Genomic DNA, 12,234 nt, shown 5'->3' with positions numbered 1-12,234 from the left:
GTGGCCAGGAGGTGCGGATGGTGGGGGAGGTGGGGTTGCAGCAGGGAGATTGGAGGATATACTGTGACAAATTGCCTTAATTTTGGAAGAGAAGAAGGAAGCAAAGTCAAATGCAGTGAGGGAGGATGGAAGAGGTGGAGGTGGAGGGCAGAGGAGAATGCTGAAAGTACCAAAGAGGCGGCGGGGATTGGAGGACTGAGAGGAGATGAGCGACTGGAAGATGGATTGCTTGGCGAGGAAGAGGGCCGAACTGTTGGAAGAGAGGACAAACTTGAAGTGAAGGAATTCCGCCAAAGAGCGAGATTTCCTCCAGAGGTGCTCGGCTGTGCGCGAGCATTTTTGGAGAAACCGGGTCAGTTTAGAGTGCCAGGGCTGGGGTTTGGACTGACAGAGGGGGACAGAGGAGGAGGGGGCAACGGAGTCAAGTGCCGAAATGAGGGTGATGTTGTAGAAGGAGGCTGCCTGGTTAGGGCAGGCCATGGTTGATAGAGGAGAAAGGAGAGTATCAAGTGAGAAAGACAGGACAGCAGGGTCGAGAGACTCAAGATTGCATCTGGTGATGGTGGCTTTGGGTGAGGGGAGGAGTGGAGGACTTGAGAGAGTGAAGGAGAGTAGATGGTGGTCAGAGAGGGGGAAGGGAGAGTTGGAGAAGTCAGAGAGAGCACACAGATGGGTGAAAACGAGGTCAAGGGAGTGGCCGAGGCAGTGGGTAGCAGAGGAGGTCCATTGAGAAAGTCCAAAGGAGGAGGAGAGGGCAAGAAGATTGGTGGATGCAGGATTTGTGATGTCAATAGGGATGTTAAAGTCACCAAGGATTATAGAGGGGAGGTCAGCAGAGAGGAAGTGGGGAATCCAGGCAGACCAGGCAAGTTGTCAAGGAATTGGGTGGGAGAGCCTGGGGGACGGTAGATGACTGCAACACGGAGATGAATGGGGTAGAAGAGACGGATAGAGTGGACCTCAAAGGTGGAGAAATAAAGGGAGGGCGCAGGTGGGATAATGCGAAAGGTGCAGTTGGGGATAAGAGGATGCCAACTCCACCACCTTGGCGGTTGTCAGGTCTGACAGAGTGGGTGAAGAAGAGGCCCCCATAGGAGAGTGCAGCAGGGGAGGCGGTGTCAGAGGAGGATAGCCAGGTTTCAGTGATAGCGAGAAGATTTAAAGAGTGGGAAATAAAGAGGTCGTGGATACCGGGCAGTTTATTGCAGACGGATCTGGTATTCCAGAGGGCACAGGAAAATGGGAGGGAGGGGACAGGGATGTGTGGATGAGATTGTCTGGGTTGTGTGTGAGAGGGTGTGGGCTAGATCTAAGGGGAAGGTGTAAGCCGTTGGAGATGGTTGGTATGGGGCAGGGGCGAGTCGGCATGGTGGCTGACAGGGTTGAGGAAGAGCCAAGGATGACAAGTGAGCAAATAGGAGGTACTGTAGGCAGGGAAGCACAGCAGAGGATGCAGGTATTAGAGGGGGGGTAGACAATTAGGCAGTGTATTATGGCAGTGAGGTAGTGGAAGACAGTAGGTAAGTAGTGTAGGAGAAATAAAAGTCAAATGAATAATAGAAAATAATACACTGGTAAGAAGTACATTTAGACAGGGCAATCATGTGTATATAAGGCAAATGACATTGTTTGGGATGTGCATTCAGATGTGTTTCAGAAACAGAAATTTCAATGCTTGAAGCTGCAGCTAAGGAGAAAAGTTTTGCAGTGTCCGACTCCAAACCAGGGAGATCAGTGTAAAGAGTGCAGGTTATGCAGACTCACTGAATAGCTTGAGTGTAGTCCATCCGTGTTTTGCTGGCTTGTAGTTTGGTTTCCTTTGGTTTAACGCTGGTATAACCAGGGCCGGATTAAAAATGGGGCAGGTGGAGCTGCAGCTCCAGGCCCACCCATGAAAATAGGCCCACACTATCAAGGAGAATCTGCTGGAGACAGGAACAACTTTTTTTCCTGTCAGATCTAATGGCCGTCCGAACTCCTGCCCTTTTGGAACTGCACTCCCAAGAGCAACTTCCTGTCCACCCCCCCCTCCCCCTCCTGCCCACCCTGGAGAACCTCCTGGCCACCTTACCTAAATAAACTGAAAGAGCGGCGCAGTGGAAGGCTTCGCTTCACAAGCCCTCCCTGCGCCGCGTAGTGTGCCTTAGCTCCTCCTCTATGCCATGTGACATCACGCCACGTGATGTCACATAGCCGCCGCTGCGCCGGGGCTCTTATAGTGGCTGCCGCCATTGACATAATTGTGGACTAAGGAGGAGACGCACCTGATACCAACAGCACCTGACCTGATCTTCCTATCAGTTCCAGTGGGGAGAAGATCCATGGAAGATGTACGCCTGGAGGAGGAGCCGAGGCAGAAGAACAGACAAGAGAGAAGAAGGTAAGTGAACTATAGGGGAATGGGGGGGTGGAGAGAGGGGTGAAGAGGAAGAACACCATAATGGATACAGAGAGGGGGCATAATAAAGTACACAGAATGGGATGGCGTATACTAATGGACACAGGGGGGGGACACAATAATGCACACAGATGGGGCGACAATAATGGACACAGGGGGGGACATAATTATGGACACAGGGGGATGGCATTTACTAATGGACACAGAGGGGGCATAATAATGGAAGCAGGGAGGGGAGACACAATAATGGACACAGAGGGGGAGACATAATAATGGACACAGGGGGCATAATAATGGACACAGGGGAGACATACTAAGGGACAGATATGGGGTAGGACATAATAATAGACACAGATGGATGGACATAATAATAGACACAGAGGGGGGGGGCATAAAAATAGATACAGAAGGGGGATGGCACCTTCTAATAGACACAGAGTGGGAGCATAATAAAGAACACAGAGGGAGGGGGGAATAATAATGGACACAGGGTTGGGAAAATAATAATGGACACAGTGGGGGGGGGCACAATAATGGTCACAGAGGGGGACATAATAATGGACACAAAGAGGGGGACATAATAATAGACACAGAGGAGGGGGAGAGAACATAATAATGGACACACAGGAGGGGAAGGGGTATGCGATGCAGAACAAACAAATGAGGGGGTAGCACAACACAGGACATACAGATGAGGGGGGTAGCACAACACAGAACATACAGATGAGGGGGTAGCACAACACAGAACATACAGATGAGGGGGTAGCACAACACAGAACATACAGATGAGGGGGTAGCACAACACAGAACATACAGATGAGGGGGTAGCACAACACAGAACATACAGATGAGGGGGGTAGCACAACACAGAACATACAGATGAGGGGGGTAGCACAACACAGAACATACAGATGAGGGGGGTAGCACAACACAGAACATACAGATGAGGGGGGTAGCACAACACAGAACATACAGATGAGGGGGGTAGCACAACACAGAACATACAGATGAGGGGGGTAGCACAACACAGAACATACAGATGAGGGGGGTAGCACAACACAAAACATACAGATGAGGGGGGTAGCACAACACAGAACATACAGATGAGGGGGTAGCACAACACAGAACATACAGATGAGGGGGGTAGCACAACACAGAACATACAGATGAGGGGGGTAGCACAACACAGAACATACAGATGAGGGGGGTAGCACAACACAGAACATACAGATGAGGGGGGTAGCACAACACAGAACATACAGATGAGGCGGTAGCACAACACAGAACATACAGATGAGGGGGTAGCACAACACAGAACATACAGATGAGGGGGGTAGCACAACACAGAACATACAGATGAGGGGGGTAGCACAACACAGAACATACAGATGAGGGGGGTAGCACAACACAGAACATACAGATGAGGGGGTAGCACAACACAGAACATACAGATGAGGGGGGTAGCACAACACAGAACATACAGATGAGGGGGGTAGCACAACACAGAACATACAGATGAGGGGGGTAGCACAACACAGAACATACAGATGAGGGGGGTAGCACAACACAGAACATACAGATGAGGGGGTAGCACAACACAGAACATACAGATGAGGGGGTAGCACAACACAGAACATACAGATGAGGGGGCTAGCACAACACAGAACATACAGATGAGGGGGGTAGCACAACACAGAACATACAGATGAGGGGGGTAGCACAACACAGAACATACAGATGAGGGGGGTAGCACAACACAGAACATACAGATGAGGGGGGTAGCACAACACAGAACATACAGATGAGGGGGATAGCACAACACAGAACATACAGATGAGGGGGTAGCACAACACAGGACATACAGATGAGGGGGTAGCACAACACAGGACATACAGATGAAGGGGGTAGCACAACACAGGACATACAGATGAAGGGGGCAAACAACACAGAACATACAGATGAGGGGGGCAAACAATGCAGGACATACAGACCTAGAGTGGTACAATCAGACATATCAAAGGATGGAGGACAACGCAAAGAAAAAAATGTAAGATGGATAGAATAATCTAAATATAATGTATATTTTGACTGCAATAGTAATATTAGAATAAAGGCTAATATATTTAGCTAGGTAGCCTTTACACTAACATTATTATTATTACAATCATAATATATATTCTGTTTACCTGTGTATATACAGTATGTATATACTGTATTTGTGCCATTTTTTCCTTTGCATTTTGTGTACCCCCTCTAAAACTGGCTACCCCTGTGTCCCAGGCCAGTGATAGAAAGACAGCAACAGAGAAGCTTCTGCGTAATGCATCCAGCAGGAGTAGAAGCGAATAACAACGGGCCCATTGAGAGGTAGACAATTTCATTTAAGAAATTAAAAATGTTATGACCTTTTCTATTGGTGTTTTTCTTTTTATGTCAGATTTTGAAAACTGTATTTGTTTCTCTATGTGGTCAGGCCATGATGTGAGTGAGGGGTATTTGTGTGTCTGTTATGTGGTCATGGAATGATGTGAGTGAGGGGTATTTGTGTGTCTGTAATGTGGTCACGGCATGATGTGAGTGAGAGGTATTTGTTTGTCTGTAATGTGGTCAGGGTATGAGTTGAGTGAGAGGTATTTGTGTGTCTGTAATGTGGTCAGGGCATGATGTGAGTGAGAGGTATTTGTGCATCTATTATGTGGTCAGGGCATGATGGTGAGTGAGGGGTATTTGTGTGTCTGTTACGTGGTCAGGGCATGATGTGAGTGAGGGGTATTTGTGTGTCTGTTATGTGGTCAGGGCATGATGTGAGTGAGGGGTATTTGTGCATCTATTATGTGGTCAGGGCATGATGGTGAGTGAGGGGTATTTGTGTGTCTGTTATGTGGTCAGGGCATGATGTGAGTGAGAGGTATTTGTTTGTCTGTAATGTAGTCAGGGCATGATGGTGAGTGAGGGGTATTTGTGTGTCTATTATGTGGTCAGGGCATGATGTGAGTGAGGGGCATTTGTGCATCTATTACGTGGTCAGGGCATGATGTGAGTGAGAGGTATTTGTGTGTCTGTAATGTGGTCAGGGCATGATGTAAGTGAGGGGTATTTGTGTGTCTGTAATGTGGTCAGGGCATGATGTGAGTGAGAGGTATTTGTGCATCTATTATGTGGTCAGGGCATGATGTGAGTGAGGGGTATTTGTGTGTCTGTAATGTGGTCAGGGCATGCAGGGCCGCCATCAGGGGGGTACTGCCGGGACTAGAGTCCCGGGCCCGGACAGAAAGGGGGCCCGGCCGGCTGCAGAGCAGACAAGCTCCGAGGGCATTTTGAAAGCTGTGCCGGCCGCAAGCCAGTGATAGCTTGCGGACCGGCAGCCAATTAGGAGTGGCCACAGCGGTGGCTCCTGATTGGTTGCCGGTTCGCACACTCCGATTAACTTGCAGCCGGCACTAAATTTAAAATGCATCTGCCTTCCGGCCCCTGGGCCCTGTCTCTGTCCGGGTATGATCGTGAGCGGCAGCCAGTCCGGCAAACGCCAGCCAGCGGGGAGAAGCTGGGCCGGGAGCAGAGCAGGCGGGGGAGAGGAAGGGACAGCAGCAGCAGCGGGGGAGGGAGCAGAAGTGGCAAGGGGGAGAAGCTACCTGCTACAGCCGCTGGGAAGAGGAGGAAGTGCTCAGATGGGCAGGAGAGACTGCGGGGGATCCCACTTCTCATCCAGGTACAGAGACTCCTGCTCTCCCTCCCTGACCCTGCTCTCCCACCCTGACCCTGCTTTCCCTCCCTCACCCTGCTCTTCCACCCTGACCCTGCTTTCCCTCCCTCACCCTGCTCTCCCACCCTGACCCTGCTCTCCCACCCTGACCCTGCTCTCCCACCCTGACCCTGCTCTCCCACCCTGACCCTGCTCTCCCTCATTGACCCTGCTCTCCCTCATTGACCCTGCTCTCCCTCATTGACCCTGCTCTCCCTCATTGACCCTGCTCTCCCACCCTGACCCTGCTCTCCCTCATTGACCCTGCTCTCCCTCATTGACCCTGCTCTCCCACCCTGACGCTGCTCTCCCACCCTGACCCTGCTCTCCCACCATGACCCTGCTTTCCCACCATGACCCTGCTTTCCCTCCCTCACCCTGCTCTCCCTCCCTCACCCTGCTCTCCCTCCCTGACCCTGCTCTCCCTCCCTGACCCTGCTCTCCCACCCTGACCCTATTCTCCCACTTTTACCTTGCCTTCCCACCCTCATCTTGCTCTCCCACTTTTACCTTACCCCCCCACGCTCTCTCACCCTCCCCCTGCTCTCTCCCCCTCCATGCTTTCTCACCCTCCCCATGCTCTCCCACCCTGACCTTGCTCTCACACACTCATCCCGCTGTCACACCCTCACCTCTATATTATAGATTAACATGTTATAATACCCACCCCCACAGCCCAAACTTTGATATTTTTTTTTTAAATGGTTTATGTACCAATTAATGCCACACCTTTGCTATAGCTCCACCCACATTCACAGCAACGCCCACCTCTGACAAACTGCCCCCCCATCCCAAGGGGAGGGGCCCTGACTATTTTGACAGTCCCGGGCCCCACAATCTCTGATGGCAGCCCTGAGGGCATGATGTGTGAGGGGTATTTGTGTGTCCGTTATGTGTTCAGGGCATGATGTGAGTGAGAGGTATTTGTGCATCTATTATGTGGTCAGGGTATGATGTGAGTGAGAGGTATTTGTGCATCTATTATGTGGTCAGGGCATGATGTGAGTGAGGGGTATTTGTGTGTCTGTAATGTGGTCAGGGCATGATGTGAGTGAGAGGTATTTGTGCATCTATTATGTGGTCATGGCATGATGGTGAGTGAGGGGTATTTGTGTGTCTGTTATGTGGTCAGGGCATGATGTGAGTGAGGGGTATTTGTGCATCTATTATGTGGTCAGGGCATGATGTGAGTGAGGGGTATTTGTGTCTGTTATGTGGTCAGGGTATGATGTGAGTGAGGGGTATTTGTGTGTCTGTAATGTGGTCAGGGCATGATGTGAGTGAGAGGTATTTGTGTGTCTGTAATGTGGTCAGGCCATGATGTGAGTGAGAGGTATTTGTGTGTCTGTAATGTGGTCAGGGCATGATGTGAGTGAGAGGTATTTGTGTGTCTGTAATGTGGTCAGGGCATGATGTGAGTGAGAGGTATTTGTGTGTCTGTAATGTGGTCAGGCCATGATGTGAGTGAGGGGTATTTGTGTGTCTGTAATGTGGTCAGGGCATGATGTGAGTGAGAGGTATTTGTGTGTCTGTAATGTGGTCAGGGCATGATGTGAGTGAGAGGTATTTGTGTGTCTGTAATGTGGTCAGGCCATGATGTGAGTGAGGGGTATTTGTGTGTCTGTTATGCGGTCAGGGCATGATGTGAGTGAGAGGTATTTGTGCATCTATTATGTGGTCATGGCGTGATGGTGAGTGAGGGGTATTTGTGTGTCTGTTATGTGGTCAGGGCATGATGTGAGTGAGGGGTATTTGTGTGTCTGTAATGTGGTCAGGGCATGATGTGAGTGAGGGGTATTTGTGTATCTGTTATGTGGTCATGGCATGATGTGAGTGAGGGGTATTTGTGTATCTGTTATGTGGTCATGGCATGATGTGAGTGAGGGGTATTTGTGTGTCTGTAATGTGGTCAGGGCATGATGTGAGTGAGGGGTATTTGTGTGTCTGTAATGTGGTCAGGGCATGATGTGAGTGAGGGGTATTTGTGTGTCTGTAATGTGGTCAGGGCATGATGTGAGTGAGGGGTATTTGTGTATCTGTAATGTGGTCAGGGCATGATGTGAGTGAGGGGTATTTGTGTGTCTGTTATGTGGTCATGGTATGATGTGAGTGAGGGGTATTTGTGTGTCTGTTATGTGGTCATGGCATAATGTGAGTGAGGGGTATTTGTGTGTCTGTTATGTGGTCAGGGCATGATGTGAGTGAGGGGTATTTGTGCATCTATTATGTGGTCAGGGCATGATGGTGAGTGAGGGGTATATCAGTGTTTCAGCATTAGGGTCAGGGAGTGGTGGCGAGAGGAATTAAAGTTGGTGAAATATGGGGTCAGTGAGTGATAGTGAATGACAGGTATTTCAGTGTTCGAGGGATGGTCTCTGAGTGGTAGTGGGTAAAAGTTTCTGTATACAGCATTGATTGATGGGTGAAAGATATTTCAGTGGGTGGTGGGTAAGGTAGTGTAGTACAAGCAGCAATACTTACACCTGTGCCTTAAAGGAGGTTGTGCGATAGGTGACTACTATCAGCCTACCAAAATATGTGTGTGTGTGTGGGGGGTACACACTAATATATATGTGAAGAGGGGAGGGTTATTGGGGTGGTTGAAGGTAGGCGCTAACTATGCCCAACATGGTGCTAGCCACATCCCCTGTACAGACCATCCCCAACACACTGGTTACACCCCCACATCATCAGTCACACCCCTGCGGCCGCATACAATAGGCCCTTCATAAATTTCAGCTCCAGGCCCATTTGGGCCTTAATCTGGCACTGGGTATAACGCTAATTTTGATTTTAAATGCTCAGTACACTTGAGATCTAAACACTTCAGCATCTAAACGGCCTAGCAGCCTGCTCTGAACTGAATATATAAGGCTACAAACATGTGCATTCTGATTTACCCCCACCCACTAGCAAACAGCCCTCCACCCTCAGCAGAAGGTGCTAATTAAATCTGTGCATAGTGAGGTCAGTATATCACTCTAATTCCATGTAATTTAAAAAACATACTACAATTTTAAAACAACTTACAGCAACTAATATTACCTATGCAATGTAATTGCTGTTATGCTATGAAACATAGATCAGTTGCATATGAAGGAAGTAGTCAGTGGTCAATTTACCTGTATTCAATATATGCTTCAAAAAAATATAGCCATACTCTCATTTCCTCTTTAATTTCCCTTTTAAGCAATATGAAATGGTATGACCTGACAGTAGTGCTTGTAGTACTATTTGTTTTAGACTGTCCAGTTGGGATGGTTATCAACCATTGATGATTCATAATCATCAATGGTTTATGACCGATGTCGAATGTTTTTCCCATCGATGGGGGAGAACCAGAAGATCTCCCTCCATCTATGGAAGAACATAACCGAATATATATATTTGTTTTTCAAGGTGTCAGGACACGGAGCATAGCCCCGCCCCCTGACACCCGTGAAGCCACGCCCCCGGTTCTGATCGGCCCACGGGCCAGTCAGTCATGGAACAGTGATGACCATCGGTTAGTGAAGCCATCGATGGTCATCCATTGCATAGTTGGTTACCATGAATGGCCACTTTCTATTTTGCCATCTATGGTAAACCATACCGATGGCCATCCCTACTGTCTAGTGGAAGTAAGTATACACCAGAACTTGTTATTTGTTACTTACTTCCTGTTTAGAGTATGTATCTATTCTGTTCATAAAGATACATTGTTGTCAGGGGCAAATGTAAGATTTCTAGAAGGGGATTTCCAAACGCATGGTTTAGAGCAAGTATGACCAGCTAATGAAGAGGGCATAATTAGCACTTAAGAAGCCTTGTACAAACTGCAGTTTATGTAATACTTCAAACAAATACAGGGTCAGTGATTACATTAAGCTTTTAGATGCAGCACTAGCTCCAGTCATACTTGCCTACCCTCCCGATTTGGCCGGGAGCCTCCCGAAAATCGGGTGCCGCTCCCGACACCCCGGAAAGGCAGAAAAGTTCCTCCCACTGCTTCACAATACAGGTAATCTTGGTCGGCATTGTGTAGCGGGGACTGGGCCAAAATGACACGATGGCATGGCCACACCCCCGCTCCTCAATGCCGGCCACGCCCCCCTGCTATGCCGATTTGGCTGCCCCCTCCCAGAAGGGGCAGCTAGAATGTCAGCAAGGAAATAGAAGCAGGTGTGCAAAATAGTCTGCTAGACAGCTATCTTGTCAAATGAGCAGCTACACAAAGTGGGAACTGCAACCCACTAAAACAAAAACAAATGTGAATAAAAGAAAGGTAGCGCTGATTGACAAAGCAAAAACAATTTAATATATCACATATAGCATATTGCAATGGGACAAATAAAACACAATGTGTCAATTCAATATCATTAGAGTACATTAATATACAGTATACAAGCTGCAAATCTAATCAAAACATGTATCTCCCTGATTAGTCATAAAATCCCTGTAGTAAGTCTTTCCAAAAGGTGTAGTATATGCCCAAATGAAGGAACAAATCCCCGTAAATAGATGATCTCACCTCATTAGAGTTGTATTTAGGAATGTCAAATCTAGTGTATACAGAAATACTTGAATAATTAAGCCTCAATGATACACTGCACAAAGGTGTAGTGGAGCTGCTAATACTGGAGTCAGAAATAATTGAGGGTGCCATGGAATATTACCCGTCCAGTGGTCCTGCGGCTCACCTCAGCCTTATACGGCTTCTTATAGCAGTCTTTCTCCTTTACAGACTCCCAGGCTGTGATAGCTGGTACCCGCGTCAGCGTGTGAGTGAACGGCAGCCAATGTGCATCTGTGTCCAGATATATAGAGAGAGCTCCCGTGTAGTAATTTGAATGAGGCAAAGTTGCAGGGATATGAATAACTTCCAGAGGGACAATGGTGGTCATCCAGGTTAGTCTGTATGATATAGCAGCAAAAAAGCCCAAAAGTCTTAACCAGAAGGAGAGGATGAATGTCTGCTAGCTCCAGTCCTCCTGAGCTGTAAATAATTTTTGCCCAGATTGGGGGCACCACTCCACAATCCAAGTTCCCTGCTCTGCAGAGCACTAGAGTAAGTTTAGGAGTCTCAGCGAGAGGCAGAACAACCTAGCACCAGCCCTGGACATATATGTACACATTAGTCTCTTTATACACTGGACAGTGTATGTCAGATGTATTAAACATACGGTCTCCAGCTGCTATGGAACTACAATTACCAGCATGCTTTGCCACAGTTTGTCGATTAAGGAATGCTAATACTGGCAAGGCATGCTGAGATGTCAATCCATAGCAGGTGGAGGGCCACTCCCCCTCCCCAGTTGTATATTATACAGTGGTAATAATTAAAACAGCAGATTACACAGATATCTGCTGCTGCCCCTCCTTGTTAAATCCTAGGGATACTTAGATTTGGCAGGGATTTCCTGCAATTTCACCGTAATCCATATGTCTCTGTGGTGTCATGTATTCAAACATCCTCTCATTGATGTAACATTGACCAACCCACTACTTGCAATAGCAGCAATGATATGTCTGAAGAAAACTTGCCCTATACTTAAAAACTCAAATGTATATGAGGCTCTACTGCTCCCCTAACTTCCGATAAGTAAAATAGCTGCTGAATTATGAATGAAAACAATGGAAGGATGATCTTTGCCAGGAATATTTACAATTTTAATATAATAAGACTATGAATACCACCACATGTATAATTATTTCTAGAAAATGTCAAAATAACCTGAATGGGTGGGGTTCTTCTTGGATTACATTGTATATCAAGTGAGAGTTGGGAGAAGGGACAGTACTCCATAGGACAGGGCACACCCTGGTATGAATATGTGTGCACAAGGCAGAACCGGATTAAGGGGTTGCTCAGGAAGCACACTATCCGGGTCCCCCTCTCTCAGGGACCCTCCATGCCTGCCGTCCATACCCAGCCACTTGCATGTAGAAAAAAATATTGACGTTCAGCCACCTGTGGGCCCTGTCACCATAGATTCAGTCTTCTCCTCCAACTCCCAGCATGCACCTCGAAGCTGAGTCTCCGGTGTGGCCAACCCACATCGACTTACATCTGCCCTCAGACAGAAGAAGCAGCAGTCTCACTTAAGCAGCAAAA

The sequence above is a fragment of the Taudactylus pleione genome, unplaced genomic scaffold (assembly GCF_031769625.1).
Source record: "Taudactylus pleione unplaced genomic scaffold, aTauple2 ptg000069l, whole genome shotgun sequence".
Taxonomy (NCBI): Eukaryota; Metazoa; Chordata; class Amphibia; order Anura; family Myobatrachidae; genus Taudactylus; species Taudactylus pleione.
This window is presented reverse-complemented; position numbering follows the sequence as displayed.